Here is a 17,948-nt window from a genome sequence, read left to right on the forward strand (position 1 = left end):
TCTCCAATTTCAGAACTGTGAGAAATAAATTGTTGTTTAAGCCGCTCAGTTGATGGTACTTTGTTATATCAGCTGGAGCTAAGACACCTGGGGAGCTAGCTAGCTAACTTACCCAGACATTCTCTTTTAATCTTTTATCAAAAGGAGAGCCCAGAAAGCTGTATTAGACAACAACAACCAAAAACAAAAACAAACAAACAAACAAACAAAAAACCTAGGTGAGCATGGCACACACACTTGACGTCAAGAACTACTGATTTAAATAACGCCAAGTAATGTAAGTAAGCAGAACAGCGTCTGCTTGTGCAGCCCTAAATTGGAAAAAGTTGAGAGTTGGGTGGGTAGAATGAATAAGTCTTAGGATCCTGAGCTATTTTCGTGGCGAAACAAGTTTTTTTTCATACATAAAATGAAGAGAAAATAATACAAGTAATCTGAGACTTGTGACTGAATAAATAAAACTGTTTTAAACAAACATTTCCATTTACTGCCTGTAGGGATGGCCCATTTAGAAAGTCACCCTGTGATACCCTCTCACATTTATTCACATTCTGTGCATGCTATACTCTCCATCTGGAATATATTCCAACCCTTTACCCCACCCCAGGGTCTCCCAGCTAAACTCCTCCTCTTCATTCAAGTGCCAGATCAAGGGATTACCTGCTCTTTTCACTCTGAATTACCCTGGCAGATTTACACATTCATTTATTTATTAAAAAGCTTCTAATGGTGCCAGGAAATGTTCTAGATACTCCAAGTACAATGATAGGAGCAGAATAGAGAAGATTCTTCCTCTCAAGGGCCTTATACTACACTGGAAACAAGATAGGTAATTAAAGAGCAATTAAATAAATAAAATAATTTAGGATAGTTATAAATTTTATGAGAAAAATAGGAAAATGCCATTTAATGAGTAATCATTGAATGAAGAATAAAAGCTACACTAATCGGCAGGCCTACCCTAAAGGAAATATTGAAAGTAGGTGCCAAGTTGCATTTGTTTACCACGTGGATAACCAATGGTCCCAGGACTGTTTATTGAAAAGACCACCTTTTCTCATTCCTCTGCAGTGCCACCTTAGTCTTAATTTGAGTGCTTATATAAGATTGGGTTTGTTTCTACACTCTCTTCTCTTCCATTAATCTATGTGTCTGTCTGTGCTTGCACCAATTCTTAACTGCCTTAATTACTGTAGCTTTATTATAAGCCTTCTTTTCTGGCAAATCAAACCTCTCATTCTGTAATTCTTTTTCAAGTTTGTTATAGCCATTCTTGTTTCTTTGCATTTCCATATACATCTTAGAATCAGCATCTCAATGTTCACAAACGCACCTGCTGGTACTTGTGTTGGGGTTGCATTGAGTCTGTAGATCAAGTCGAGGAAAATTGAAAACATCGAGCCTTCAAAAACATTGACATGGTATATCTAACATTTATGTAAGTCTTAACACCTTTCCGTCATATGAAGAGGTCTTGAATTGTGCGTAGTTGGTTTAAAAATAAAAATAAAAATAAAATTGATTTGTGTAGAATGAGTTTAGATTCAATGACCCTGATAATTCTAAAATTTTATAGAATTGCATTTTCTATGTGTAGAAACATACTGTTTTTTTTACTTGTCAATCCTTATACATCTTGTTTTTCGTATTTTATTTCACTGGCTAGGACTGCCAATAAAATTTTGAATAAAACTGGAGAGAGTAGGCAACCCAGCTTTTGAGAGGAAGTTTTCAAGATATCCCCATTAAGTTTTGTGTGTGTGTGTGTGTGTGTGTGTGTGTGTGTTTGCTGCGTTGGGTCTTCGTTGCGGTGCGCGGGCTTCTCATTGCAGTGGCTTCTCTTGTGGAGCATGGGCTCTAGGTGCGTGGGCTTCAGTATTTGCAGCACATGGGCTGAGCAGTTGTGGCGCATGCGCTTAGTTGCTCCGCAGCATGTGGGATCTTCCCAGACCAGGGATGGAACCCTTATCCCCTGCATTGGCAGGAGGATTCTTAACCACTGCGCCACCAGGGAAGTCCCCCCATTAAGTTTTTTTAATAAACTTTTCATTTCAGGATAGTATTAGATTTATAGAAAAGTTCAAAGACAGTACAGAGAGTTCCTATGTACCTCACCTGCTTTCCCCTGTTGCTAATATCTTACATTATTATGGTACATTTGTCACAATTAATGAACTGATATTGATACAATTAACTAAAGTCTATATTTTATTCAGATCCCCTTCGTTTTGACTTAATGCCCTTTTTCTGTTCCAGGATCTCATTCAGGATACCACATTACCTTCAGTGAACATGTCTCCGTAGGCTCCTTTTGGCTGTGACAGCTTCTTAGACTTTCCGTGTTTCTGATGGCCTTAACGATTTTGAGGAGTACTGGCTGGGTACAGCTGACCTTCGAACAACAGGGCTTTGAACTGTGCAGGTCCACTTATACGCAGATTTCTTTTCAGTGGTAAATACTGCAGCACTACATGATTTGCAGTTAATTGGAATGGTGGATACAGAAGGCCGACCATAAGTTATACTTGGACTTTCCACTGTGAGGAGGGTTGGCGGCCCAGCCCCACTGATGTTTAAGTGTCAGCTCTATTTTGTAGAATGTGCCTTAACTGGGATTGTCTGATGTGTTCTTCATGACTAAATTTTGAGTTATGCGTTTTGGGGAGAGGAAGACCACAAAGGTCCAGTGCCACTCTCATAGGTCAAGGGTACATACTATCATGACTTACCACTCTTGATGTTAATCTTGATACTTGGCTGAGGTAATGTTTTTCAGATTTCTTCCCTGCAAAGGCTTGCCCCCAACCTCTCACCTCCCTTTCCATATTGTTCTCTTTGGAATGAAATTGCTGTGAATAACCAACACTTAAGGAGTGGGGAGATGTGCTTCACCTCCCTGAGGGCAGAATCACTACATAAATTATTTGGAATTCTTCTGCATGGTAGATTTGTCTTTTCTCCCATTTATTTACCTGTTCAGTTATTTATATCAGTTTATCAGGAATTGATATTAGGATAATTCTAGACTTATAGAATGGGATAGAAACTATCCCTCTGCTTCTATTTTCTGTAAGAGATTATGGAGATTTGGTATTATTTCTTCCTTAAATATTTAGTAGAATTTACCAGTGAAACTATGGATCTTGTGCTTTACCTTTTGGAAGTTTATTAACTATCGATTCATTTCCTTAATAGATACGTGGATAGTCAGGTTATCTAATTCACCTTATGTGAGTTTTGCTAGTTTGAGTCTTTTAAGGAACATTTCACCTAAATTATCAAGTCCGTGGCCATAGAATTGTTCATAGTGTTCCTTTATTATTCTTTTTATGGGTTCTGTAGCAATGATTCCTCTTTCATTTACTGTGTCAGTCATTTGTTTATTTTTCCCTTGGTAGTGAGGATAGGTGTATGGATTTTATTGATTTTTTTCCCCAAGGAACTAGCTTTTGGTTTTATTCATTTTTCTCTATTGACTTCCTATTTTTAATTTCATTGATTTCTGCTCTAGTTTTTATTATTTTTCTTCTAGCTTTAGGCTTAATTTACTGTATCTAGTTTGCTAAGGTAGATTAGGTTTTAGATCTTCCTTCTATTCAAACATATGAATTTAATCCTGTACATTTACCTCTAAGCACTGCTTTCACTGCATCCTACAGTTTGATAAATTGTGTTTTCTTTTATTTAGTTCAAAATATTTAAAAATGTATCTTGATATTTCTACCTTGACCCACGTATTATTTAGAAGTATATTAACTTCCAAATATTTTGGGATTTCCCAACTATTTTTCTGTTACTGAGTTCTAGTTTAATCCTATTATAGTCTGAGAACATAACTGAATGATTTCTATCCAGTATGGCAGCCACTGGTCACATGCAAATTTCAATTTAAATTAATTAAAATTAAATAAAAAATTAAAAGTATTTCCTTAGTCTCACCAGCTATGTTTTAAGTGCTTAATAGCCACATGTGGCCTAGTGGCTACTGTATTGGTTAACACACATAAAGAACTTTTCTATCATTGCAGAAATTTCTTTATTTTCTCCCAGCTCTACTGAGATAAAATTGACATATAACATTGTGTAAGTTTAAGGTGTATACTGCGCTGATTTGATACCCTTATATACCCTGCATAATGATTACCACCATTGCTTTAACTAACACCTCCATCACATCCCTTTATTACCATTTCTTTTTTGTAGTGAGAACATCTGATTTACTCTTTCAGCAACTTTCAAATATATAATACTGTATTGTTAATTATAGTCACCATGCTGTACATTAGATCCCCAGAACTTGTCCATCTTGACATCTCCCCATTTCCTCCACCCTCAGCCCCTGGTAACCATCATTATATTCTGTTTTTATGAGTTTGGCCTTTTTAGATTCCACATATAGGTAACACCATGCAGTCTTTCTCTGTCTCTGACTCATTTCACTTAGCATAATGCCCTCAATGTCCATCCATGTTGTCACAAATGATAGGATTTCCTTCTTTCTCATGGCTGAATAATGTTCTGTTGTATATATATGCCACATCTTCTTTATCCATTCAGCCACTGATGGACACTTAGGTTGTTTTCACATTGTGGCTATTGTGAATAACACTGCACTAAATATGGGAATGCAGGTATCTCTGAGATATCCTGTTTTCATTTCCTTTGGAAATATACCCAGAAGTGGGATTGCTGGATCATATGGAAGTTCTATTTCAGACAGCACTGTTATAGAACATGACATAGGAAAATATCTTTATGATTTTAGAATAAGTTAAGATTTTTAAGCAGTCACAAAAACTGTCATGACAAAGGAAAATATGTTAAAACTACATAAAACTTAAAAAATTTTCCTTAAAAAAGCCAATAGGAGGGCTTCCCTGGTGGCACAGTGGTTAAGAATCTGCCTGCCAATGCAGGGGACAAGGGTTCAAGCTCTGGTCTGGGAAGATCCCACACGCCGCGGAGCAACTAAGCCCGTGGGCCACAATTGCTGAGCCCGAGTGCCACAGCTACTGAAGCCTGCGTGCATAGAGCCCATGCTCTGCAACAAGAGAAGCCACCCAATGAGAAGCCCACGCACCACAACAAAGAGTAGCCCCTGCTCGCTGCAACTAGAGAAAAGCCTGCATGCAGCAACAAAGACCCAACGCAGCCAAAAATAAAAATAAATAAATAAATTTATTAAAAAAAAAAAGCCAATAGGAGAGTACAAGGTAAGTTAACAGAATAGGGAAATATATGTGCTATAAAATTTTTTAAAGCTCAATTTTGAAACATGTAATTTATAAAACTTATTATGAAAACACATATGACAAAACAGAAGAAAGAGAGAAAAAGACTTGAAAAGATATTTCACAAAAGAGGATTCAAATAGCCAACAAACATATGCAAATATGACCAGCCTCATTAGTCACCAGGGAAATGATAATTTAAACCATAAATCAATGTGAAATCTTTTCACACTTTCTAGATTGACTAAAATTAAAACGTGCTTACAATACCAATTGTTGGCAAAGATGTGGAGCAATTATGGCTCATATACACTATAAATATAAAGAGAGAGAGAGAAGGATTCTTTAATTTTAAGAAATTGCCTTACTTCGTGTTTATAGAGGTTGGCAAGTCCAAAATGTGTAAGGAAGGCTGGCGGGATGGAGACCTAGGGAAGAGTTGACGTTGCAGCTTAAATCTGAAGGCAGTCTGCTGATGGAATTCCCTCTTCCTCAGGGGAGGTAAGTCTTTTTCTTAAGGCTTTTAACTGTTTAAATGAGACCCAACTACATTATGGAGGGTAATACGCTTTACTCAAAGTCTACTGATTTAAATGCTTATCTCATCTAAAAAATACCTTCAAAGCAGCATCCAGACATGTTTGACGAATATCTGGGTACTGTAGCCTAGGCAAGTTGACTCATAAAATTAACCATCACACCTAATAATCCAATATCTATGCTAAAAACAAAAACGGAAAACAAAACAAAACTCCACCTTTTATAAATGTTCACAAGAAGTCATGTACAATGCATCATTGACTATAATATGGAAAAAATAGAAACAACAAAAGGAATAAATAAATAAGCTGTGATTCATATATTTATACAGTGGGATAACTCACAAGAGATAAAATAAATGAAACATGAATACATGGAGAAATCTTCAAAAGTATAATGTTGAGTGAAAAAAGTAGGTTTTAAAGTTATTTTGATGGTATGAAGCCTTATGGGGTGCAGAAGACAGTTTGCAGTTACTTTTTGGTTTCCCTTGTTTTGTGAGCTTCTTTCCTTTCCTCTCACCTCCCCTTTCCCTTGCCAGTGTCTCCTTTACTTTCCAAATAAACTACTCACACTTGAAACATTATCTTTAAGTTAGCTTTGAAGAAATTCAAACTAATTCATGTGTTATGCATAATTCAAATATGAAGTAAAAAATATTATGTATGCAAATATACTCAAGGAAACCCCAGTCCTTTCAAAAGGATCTTGTTTTCTTTCTGTGACTTATTATGTCTCATTTTATTTTTTTTCTTTATGTTCTATGTCCTTATTTTGATATCTCCTCCAAACTCTCAAAAAGACCTGTAAAATCTCTCATACAATAGTATCAGGTAAACTATTAGCTCCATGATTTTCCATGAAGATATTCATCCTGGAGCTTTTCTCTAATTTGGACTGAGAGTTTTTAGACTGGCTGCACAGCTGTTCTGGAACTTTCCTTTGCTGTTATTCTGGATTTTTTCTTCATTTCTCCTATATGTTGGAGCTCTGACGTCTTGGATCTCAAGTCTACCTCATCTTAACTGGAGCATATTCTTTAATAACTTTCTGAGAAAAGGTGCTTTGAAAGTAAATATTTAAGTCCTTACATGCCTAAAAATACTATTACTCTACCCTTACATTTGATTTAATGTTTGAATAGTTATATGATTCTATATTAGAATTTTTACCCTCTCAATTTTAATTTCAAAGGCATTTGTTTATTGAATTCTTAATTTCGGCATTGCTTTATCAAGTCCAATGCCATTCTGATCAACATTTTGTCATATGTAACCTATTTATTTTGTATGGCAGCTTTTATTCTCCTCTTTATTCTTGATATTCTGAAATTTCATAAGATTTACCTCAGTGTAGATCTTTTTGTGATCATTGGACCCTTTCAATATGCAAATTTTTGTCACTCAGTTCTGGGAAATTTTCTTGTATTATTTCTTTTCTAAATTCTCCCTCTTAATGTTCTTTTTTCTCTCATTGTGAAACTTCTATTATCTGGTCATTTAAACTCTGGGATGGAATGTTTTTTGTTTCTTTTTATTTTTTATTTTTATTTTACATTAGTTATTACTACAATAATGCTGCATAACAAACTTCTCTAGAGCTCAGTGTTATGCAAAAACAAGTATTCATTTTCTTGCTCATTAGTCCGTAGTTGGCTGGGGCTCCATAAATTTTGACCAGAGTCAGCTGGACTTGGCAGATCAGGGTCATCTGCTCCATGTACTTCTTATCTTCCTTAGACCAGTGACTTCTCAAATGGCAGATGTTCAATAAAGCAAATAGAAACTCATGTGCCTCTTAAGACTGTGGTTTGGAAACAACACACTCACTTCTATACACACTCTTTTGGTCTTGTAGTCCTAGCCCAACATCAATGGAGTGGGAAAATATGCTCTACTCTATGGGGGAAAAGGAAGAAATATTTTCTGAAAACATAATCTAATTTATCACACTTACGCTATATTTCATTTTTGGGGAAGTTTCTTCTTTCTGAATGATTTTCTCTTGATTTCTCTATTTTTTGCAATCATATATTTTATTTCCAAGAACTCTTCTTTGTTTTTTGTTCCATTTTATAAAAGTATTGTTTTCTTTTTAAACAAACAGAAAAAATTCTCATAACTACCTGAAAAATTGATTGGCTTTTAAAAAAATTTTTATTGGAGTATAGTCGTTTTACAGTATTGTGTTAGTTTCTACTGTACAGCAAAGTGAATCAGCAATATGTATACATATATCCCCTTTTTGACTGGCTTTTTTTCTTTCTCTTTCTCTCTCTCTCTTTTAAAAATTTTTGTTCTGCTTTCTAAATTTCTCTTGGAGTTCTTTTTCTTCTTTATTATGTCTCTGTCTTACATATTGGAGGCAATATTTAAATGTCTAATAACACTTTATTGATTTAAGAGTGAGACACTGTCATTAAATGGAATTCTGTGAATGTGGGTAGGGATTATTGACTCGTGGGGTTCACTGTAGGATTATTGGATGGGAGGCCCAGCTATTTTATTGCCTCTTTCCATGTCAGTATCTGTAGAGCCTGTCTCTTTGTCTGCTCAAGCTTTCCAGAGGTTAATTTTCCAGTCTCCTTTCTGGGAAATATAAGCCTGGTTGCTAGTTAGAGAGAATGGAAGTCTCCATGTTCAGCCTGGAGATATGCACCCACTCTCCCTCTTTTCAGGATGACATCCCTCATTTATTACATCATGCATGGTATCCTTTCCAGTATAATTTCTCCTGATTATAAGCCTTATGCATTCTATAGGCATGGGGATGGGTAATAACCTGCTGTACAGGATTGCAGAGATCATCCCATTAAAGATGCTATTAGAGAAATAGCATCCTGTACTAAAGAACTGAACTTAAGTGACATTAAACTAACTTTAAACTGTTCAGAGTCTACCTTAGAGTTCTACCATTGTCCTCAAGGGAATCTTTTTCTCCAGTTCCTGAGTTTTTCCAGGTTTGCACTATGAATTATGTTGTTTCTTATAGGCTCTTCCCTTGCAAGTGCCTAGATTTCTGCATTCTCATCTGTGTTATGTCAGTTACCACTCTTTGTATGCTTTCCACCTCCAAAATATTTGTAGTCATTTCATTTCCTGTTGTCTCCTTTCTCCATCTATTTGATCTTTTGGGTTTTTAAACTTTTAAAATTCATCTGTTGTCATGTTACTGGAATTTTAGGATCAAATAGAGAGAAACACATGTGTTTAATTTGCCATGTTTAATCAGAACAGAATGATACTTCTAAAATTCAAATCAAGTCAGTCATATCTCAACCCTGTTTAAAAACCATCAATGGCTCCACATAAAACTCAATTTGAAGTCTAAACTTTGTAAGATGGCACTTCTTGCTTGTCAACAACCCTACTCCCACTCATACTATCACTATCACTCATTACTGAAATTCATTGTTTCCTACGATGCCATGCTTTCTTTTATCTTGGGGCATTTGCTCTGAATTTCCTCTTTCCCCTCTATTCCTTTTCTAGAACCTAAAAGTCTTCAGTTCTCAGCTTATCATCTGCTCTTTCCACTTCTTAGGATGGATGCTCATTTTTTCCTTGCTATAGCACCCTGTACTATGCTAGTCTGCATTATATGTACATTAAGAACTCTGTGTCCCACTCTGCATTATGAAGGCTAAGCAGGGTCTCGTTCTTCTTCACTATAAGAGCATCAACACTCAGTATCTATGTAGCAGGTACTCATTAAAAAATTGATGAGTGATATGGGTCAATGGAACAGAATAGAGTGCCCAGAAATAAACCCACACACCTATGGTCAATTAATCTTCAATAAAGGAGGCAGGAATATACAATAGAGAAAAGACAGTCTCTTCTGCAAGTGTTGTTGGGAAAGCTGAACAGCCACATGTAAATCAATGAAGTTAAACACTCCCTCACATCATACACAAAAATAAACTCAAAACAGACTTAAAGAGTTAAATATAAGACATAAGGTAAAACTCCTAGAAGAAAATGTAAGCAAACATTCTCTGACATAAATCATAGAAATGTTTTCTTTGGGTCCATCTCCCAAGGCAATAGAAATAAAGGCAAAAATAAACAAATAGGACCTAATCCGACTTACAAGATTTTGCACAGCAAAGGAAACCACAAGCAAAACGAAAAGACAACCTACGGAATAGGAGAAAATATTTGCAAATGATGTGACCCACAAGGGCTTAATTTCCAATATATACAAACAGCTCATACAACTCAATAATAACAACAACAAAAACAATCCAATCAAGAAATGGGCAGAAAACCTAAATGGACATTTCTCCAAAGAAGACATACAGATGGCCAATAGGCATGTGAAAAGATGTTCAATATTGATAATTATGAGAGAAATGCAGATCAAAACTACAATGAGGTATCACCTCACACCAGTCAGAATGGCCATCATCAAAAAGTCTACAAATAATAAACACTGGAGAGGGTGTGGAGAAAAGGGAACCCTCCTGCACTGTTGGTGGGAATGTAAATTGGTCCAACCACTATGGAAAACAGTTCCTTAAAAAACTAAACATAGAATTGCCATATGATTCAGCAATCCCTGTCCTGGGCATATATCTGGAGGAAACTCTAATTTGAAAAGATACATGCAACCCAATGTTCATAGCATCACAATTTACAATAGCCAAGACAAGGAAGCAACCTAAGTGTCCATTGACAGATGAATGGATAAACAAGATGTGGTATATATATATATATATATATATATATATATATATATATATATATATATATATATATATATATATACAATGGAATACTACTCAGCCATAAAAAAGAATGAAATAATGCCATTTGCAGCAACATGAATGGACCTTGAGATTATCATACAAAGTAAAGTAAGTCAGAAAGAGAAAGACAAGCACCATATGATATCAGTTATATGTGGAATCTAAAATATGGTACAAATGAACTTATTTACAAAGCAGAAACAGACTCATAAACATAGAGAACAAAGTTATGGTTTCCAAAGGGGAAAGAGGGTAGAGGAGGGATAAATTAAGAGTTTGGAATAAACAGAATCAAACTACTATATATAAAATAGGTAAACAACAAGGTCCCACTGTACAGCACAGGGAACTATATTCAATATCCTGTGACAAACCATAATGGAAAAGAATATGAAAAGGAATATATTTATATAACTGAATATATTTGTTGTACACAAGAAACAGAACATTGTAAATCAACTATACTTCAATAAAAAAAATTTGATGAGTGAATATTGAGTGACCACTAGACCCTATTCCAAGACCTGAGTTCACATTCTAGCTTTATCCATTGACAAAATTTGTGATCTTTTAATAAATAAAGAGCATAGGATTTAGAGGAATTTCTGGCTCCACTATTTCTTATGTGATCTCAAAAGATCACAACCTCTCAGTCTCCATTTTCTCAGCTTTAAATGGAGTTAAAAATATACGTCCTGCTTTCTGCACAAAGTGAAATATAGATAATATTCATAAATATGCAGTGCATTTTATAAATGTACAAAATATGCTAAAAATAGATCTTACTTTAAGAAGCTATTGAATACCTAGTACTGTGTTCCCTGCTTGCCAAGTTCTTTGCTGTGCATGTGTAAGTGTGTTTTTCGTGTGCACTTCTGTTTAAATTAGCAACCTCTCATTTTTCTTAAATGTCTATAGTAATATAATATGATTAAGAACAAAAGCACAAAGTGCCTTTATTATTAATATAGTTTTAAGTAATTATAAATGTGTTAAATACTTTAGGTATATCAGGCAATAAAATTTTGCAATATTTTTCCATAGGTTATGTATTACTATGTAACAATTATAATTTTAATTCCATGTTCATTTCATATAATTTTCAATGGCTAATGTAGAACAGCTTGGCAAAATATAAATGAAATTCTAGCCAGTTTGGACAATTCTCTTTATTGCCTTCTGTTTCTACATTGTGCAGGATAATCTAATATTCATGAGATCATAGAGCCAAATGCAATTATAATCTCTTCTCAGTTTGTAGGAGATGGTATTTTATATTCCAGACTCTTTGGGAGCCCTACAGTTGTTTGGGGGCAGGATGCACTTTTAACTATTTCTTCAGAAAGTTAGTTGACATGATCTGCCAGGAAATGCACAGTCATCAACTTTATGACTGATTCTTATATTGAATTGAATATCCTCTTGGAATCCACCAAAGGCCATTTTGAACCAATTTATCTGCTTTTTTAAATCTGCAATATGATTTTCATGTCCAAATTAGTCATTCCAATGTTTATTCAATTGCCTGGAAATTTTAAAAGGAAATGGAAAAGATAGGAGAAAAAATATTTAACAAATGCCTCTTTTCTCTGAACAATTCATTTGAGAAGATGTGAATATACAAATCTTGCATTCTCATGTCTTCATGGGAATGTCTTCATGGTTTGATAGAGAATTTTATAACAAAGATATGGCTTGAAAGGCACATTTCAACACAGATTATGTCATGTTTGTAAACTATTTTATCTGTTTCGAATACATTTTGAAATATTCAGTTGGTAAAGCATGGTGCCCCTTTGCAATTGCACTAGATAGCAATTGCTTGTCTAGTTAATGTACGTAGCACTTTGAGGAAACTGCATATACTAGTTCAAAGTCACTGTAGATAACGTAAGTTCACTTTACTTGAACATTTGCTCTCTGGCAAATATTATTTTAAAACCTGTAACACCTGTTTAGCTGGATAGCTCTGTAATATTCGTACTTTTACTGTCCACGTTTTACAGATGAGAGTATGGGTCCTAAACGACACAGGTAAGAGGTGGTAGGTCCCAGACATCTGATTCCAGAGTCCCTTCTCCTCACTATGCAGTACTGCAGACTCCTGCCCTCATCAGTTAGCAGCTTAAAGGGGCAAGTAAACAATCCTCTGTCATCCATAACAATTGGAACTGCTTGGCCGCAAGAGGGCAAGCTTTGCAAATTCAGTCCTGCTGAACAGTGACAGAAAAACGTCCTGGCGCTCATAACTAATTAAACTAAGAGTTTCCTTGTAGCAAAAGACCATGAAGTCTCAGCAGTGTGTTGTCCAGTGTCTGCATTTATGGCATTTTGAGTCAGTGAGGATATCAAGGGGATTTCAAGATTTGCTACACATTATTCAAATATGTGTTAGTGGTTGAAGGATTACATATCACAAAGTACCTTAGCCAAAATTTCTGGACTCTGACCTTTGAAAACAAAACCATGAGTCCAGAACCAGCGTAGTTGTCATAATTGGACAAAGGTACTCTGAAAAGCAAGATACTGGGTCAATGATTTTCTTTTCCTTTCTTCCAACAATTATGCATTAAAATATTTATTGAGGTCAAGTTCTCTTCCAGTAATTGTTCAAGTTGAGTATAAAGTGCTCGATGCAACCAATATTGTTCTCATTTTCATTAGTGTAGTGGTCAGGTGACTCTAAGTTAAATTTCTTTAACAAACAAGCCTCACATGGTGGTGGCTTAACATAGAAAAGGTTTATTTTTGCTCATATAAAATCTGATATGGATCTGGGTGAGTTTCTAGGCAGCTGTCTACCATGTGAGGCTCTGGAATCCAGACTGCTTCCATCTTCATCAAATCAGAGCAGAAGAGAACAGGGCAGTCTTGCATCAGCTATTAAATGCTTCGGCTCTGAAGGGACACATGTAACTTCTATTCACAAGGCTTTGTTTAAAACTAGTCAGGAAGGCCTGTGTACATATAAGGGGGTTAGGAAAGTATAAGCCCATTGTGTGCCTAAAAAAGAGGAAATCAGAAGTTTCTCCCATGTGTAGATTACTGTTTCTAGAAGACTAAACAGAGAGTAAGCAAACACATTTATATTATAAAAGATAGGGAGTTATACCAATAGTTATAAATGCATTAATATGATGAGCCCTATTTATGTATACAAAAGCTAAAACTCAGACAATTGTCTAGCGACCGATATATTAAGAAAAGTGTTTTACCTATGATATGTTTTCAAGTTTGAACCAGGGTTTCTCAAATTTGGCCCTATTGACAATTTGTACCTGATAATTCTTTATTGTGAGGCTTTTCAGTGCATTATATGATATTTAGCAGCAACCCTGGTCTCTAATCACTAGATGCCAGTAGGCAATACCCCTCCCTCACCCAGATGTGAGAACCAAATATCCCTCCAGACGTTGCCAGTGTCCCCGTGAAGGCAAATTCACCCTGGGTTGAGAACCACTGGTTTGCACTATTCCCTGTACTTTTTCAATACCAAACCTAGAGTTAACACAGTAACATGCATGCATACATACTTTACAGTTATGTAAAGCACTTTACATGGCTTCATCTCAATTAAAATAACTACAAGACACTGTGAGGAAACAAGTTGAAAAAGGCAAAATGATTCGTCCATATCACAAGGGGAGTAAATGTCAGGGAGACAACTCAATCGAAGTCCTTTCACTCCAGATTCATAAATATTAATTAGTGTTTATTGAACACCTCTTATATGACAGCTATCATTCTAGTTATAGAGTATATAAAAATAAAAGATCGGTTCCTGCTCTCAGGAGACTCACAGTCTAGTGAATCAAAGAGACAATTCAATATAAAATTACATAGGAGGTAATTAAACCAAGTACTCTGATAGAAGGGCTTGTAGTTCTTCAGAGGGAGGTACTTCACCCACAGAACTCTCAGAAAAGTGATAGAAATCCTGCAATAGAAAGGAAGGAATGATAGGAACCCATGGAACAGAGAGTGTCGAATATTATTTCTGAGTCACCACGGGAAAAAAATGAACTAAAATATAGAGAACTACAGAGCAGATCAAGAGGAAAGAAAAGATAATATTCTTTGTGTGAGGGAAAACTTGTGAAAAATGCTGCTAAGCCTTCAACATGCAGGCAAATGTTGTCTGAATGGCTGCAAGATACAGAAACACCCTCACTCTATGGGTTTTCTGCAATGTTGATTCAAGTGAATCCTATCGAACTCAAAGAAGAAATCCTACTACAGAAAAATCATTAAAAATTAAAAAAGAAATAAGCACAAACTGTTTCTGAAGCAGAAACAAAGTGAATGATAAAGAATAGGTTTAAAGAAGGGCATCTTTCATATAAATGACAAGCAATAGGATTTCTGAAAATGTAGCCGGCTGGAAGGTCACTGGGCAGCTCATTTATTCAAGGTTTGAGCTGTGGTCTCTTGGAATGAACTTGTTCTACACTTCTGATTTGACTGTGTCTTAATATTTACTTTACTTGCTTTTATTTCCCTTTTAGAATTTCATCCCTAGTTTTTGTACCTCTCTTGGTAATATCTGGATATTGAAGAAACTTTAAATTTCAAAACAGTGATCATTAATTGTTCCTCGAATGTCTTAGAAGTATCTCTCCCTTCTCTTTTTTTCCAAATAGTGTGTGTTTCTTTTCCTTTTTTCCTTTTTTTTTTTCAACAATGACCGGATTTGGCTTTGTATTATTATTATTATTATTACTAGCTTTTCAACTCTTACATGTGTACCTGGCCTCATTTTTAGACGTTTATGACTGTCATCCCAGCAGAGAGTGCTTTAAGGACAAAGACTGTCGTTCATTTTTTGTAAACCTCTAATCCTAGAAGGTGCTTCACTCTTGTAAGCTGCCTGTGTGAGACGTTCTTAGGTTCTTTAGGATCTCGGATCTCAATGAGACAGGAATGGCAGGACATTAAAAGAAAAACCAAAGGCCTGTACATTCTCTTTATTCCCCACTAACTACGATGCTAAATACTCCACAGCAGGCCCTGGCAATGCCGTCAGCCCCCTGCCACGGGGGAGATTCTTCAAAGCTCACATGTGCTTCCACACCTCAGGGTGGGTGGAGCTGCCTTGGATAAAGCTGTTGCTATGTTCCCAGTCTGTAGCCAAACCCCACAGGGAAGCCCACTAGTAGTTCCAGCAGGGAGAAGGTGTTCTCATCACTTCTATTTATAGCCCCCGCGGTAGGATCTGGGCTTCCATGGTAGCATGCAAGTATAATTTCCGATTGCCTTATTTGAGCTACAAAGGGACAAGCTTTTCCCTCATATCTGTAGAAGTATAAAACACCAGCAAGCATGATTTCTCAACAAAAAAATCTTTCTACAGCTTTGCAGACACTCCTTTTTCTTCCCTCACTGCAGATAGGAAGGACACAAGGACAGGACCTGTTAACCTCCTGTGTTCCTATGAGAAGGGAAATCATTTCATACCCAGGGGGCTCAGGTCACAAGTAGAGTATTTATCCCAGCATCTCCCTAAGAAGGCACTTGATATATATTGATAGAATTAAATTATTATTTCATGCCCTCTCTCCCTCTGCTTCTCTGACTAACTGTAGAATTGATTTTACCACAGTACACAAGTCAGGTGCTTAAAGATGTTTGTTAAGTAAAATAAATTTGTTAGCCACTTCTAAAGAGCTGCTGAAATTAGAGACTGGAATTTCCATTTCTCTCCACCTGATTTTTTTTTTTTTTTTTGGCCTGATCCATTTTGGCACAATGGATCATAGATTCTGACTTCATTGTGATTTGCAAAAAATAACCTATTCTTTCCCCTGCAGATCCAATTCTCTAAGAAGCCAATGGCATGTCTCAGGGCTCCTACTCCCTGAGATCTCCCCTGGAGATCCACATTTTCTTGCCAGAATATCTGGATATATTTTGATAAACTCTTGACCTTTTAACTTTGTCCTTGTCTCCCACCACAGATCTAACTCTGCTTGGAACCAGTCTCTAAATCTCAATGTGGTCTGGAGATTGGGTGAAACAAGACAACTTTTATCTCATGGGCTATAATCTAGGGAAAGCTGGTTTATTTTGGGGGGGGAAATTCTCACTGATTCACCATTAAACAGGATTTAATATCATTGCTTTGGACAAGTGTACTAGATAGGGTCAGAGTTAACCCCTTCCCTCTCTATTTACCAGAATTCCTGAGAAGGTCAATGTGGGCTGGGTAGAAAATAGTCATTTCCCCAAACTTATCTTTTTACATAATGCTTCCTGAACCTATTTGTGACCCTAATTCTACTGTTGAAATGAGGCTGTAAAGGTGACTAGACTTGGATGAGGTTATCAAATTCTGTCAGTGACGTATTATTCTGTGATGTTCTTTGAAACCCTCACTTGATGTTTTGAGAAAAGAGCATCCCATCCATCCCTTACCAGTAGATCATTGATTTAAAAATCAATCTTTAGTGTTTGGGTAAATCTGCGTCTTTCCCTGTCTATAAATAGTAATAACAACAATGTTGGACAGGTTTTTCATGTAGTATCATTTGAAGTGGAGGGCAGAGAAAAGTTCCTACAATTTTATCAAATTTAAATCTTAATACAATTTAAAGATAAATAATAAATCCTTGCAGGATGTTCTGGGATGGCTGCCACAATCATTGGAGTAGATTTTTTGTTGGACGGCGTTAAGGATAGATCTCAATGGATTTATGGAGTGAGGGCTGGAGGTATTTTTCTGTTTTAAAATCCAAAGACAACTGCCCTCAAGGTAAACGTTATTCACTTTGATGAAAATGGCTGTTTTTTTTTTCTGAACTATCAAAATTAAATTAGCTTTATGAGAATTAACTTTATGAGTTTAATTTGCAAAATCATCTGATGTACATTAACTCCAAAAATCATTTGACACAGTATCATCTGAATTAGTTCCCCTAGAAGATTTTACTAGTTGACACCAAAGCACCGCCAGCTTCAGCATCTTAATAAATCATGCCAACTGCCAAAATAATCCCATCTATTTTAATTGATTTGGGTTATGCCTGATTAGTGATGGTTAGCGTTCTTTATTTAGAGCTTAATTTAGAATTACCCACAATGAATATAAGGGAGATACGATAGTTTTTCAACTGTCCCAATGTGATGAAAAGCTGAGGGTTTTGTTTCATGGCTTTGTGCTCAGAAGAACCTAGGCTGGGGAATATTTAGACTGTTCCTGCTTCTCAGAAGGTGTGAAACGAAGTTCCAGGGCAAACTTTTTTCTTTGTTTGTTACGGTACTGACATCATCAAACTGTTCAAATGGGAACTAAACCTTTTTCAATTAACATGTTTTTCCTGTTTACAAGATCAGCTGTGGTTTAATCTATGTGGTCTTGTACAATTCCCCTGGATATTATTCTTCTATTTTAAGAATCATTTCATATGACTCTTTCTTAATTTTAAGCCATC

The sequence above is a fragment of the Balaenoptera ricei genome, chromosome 12, assembly GCF_028023285.1.
Source record: "Balaenoptera ricei isolate mBalRic1 chromosome 12, mBalRic1.hap2, whole genome shotgun sequence".
Taxonomy (NCBI): domain Eukaryota; kingdom Metazoa; phylum Chordata; class Mammalia; order Artiodactyla; family Balaenopteridae; genus Balaenoptera; species Balaenoptera ricei.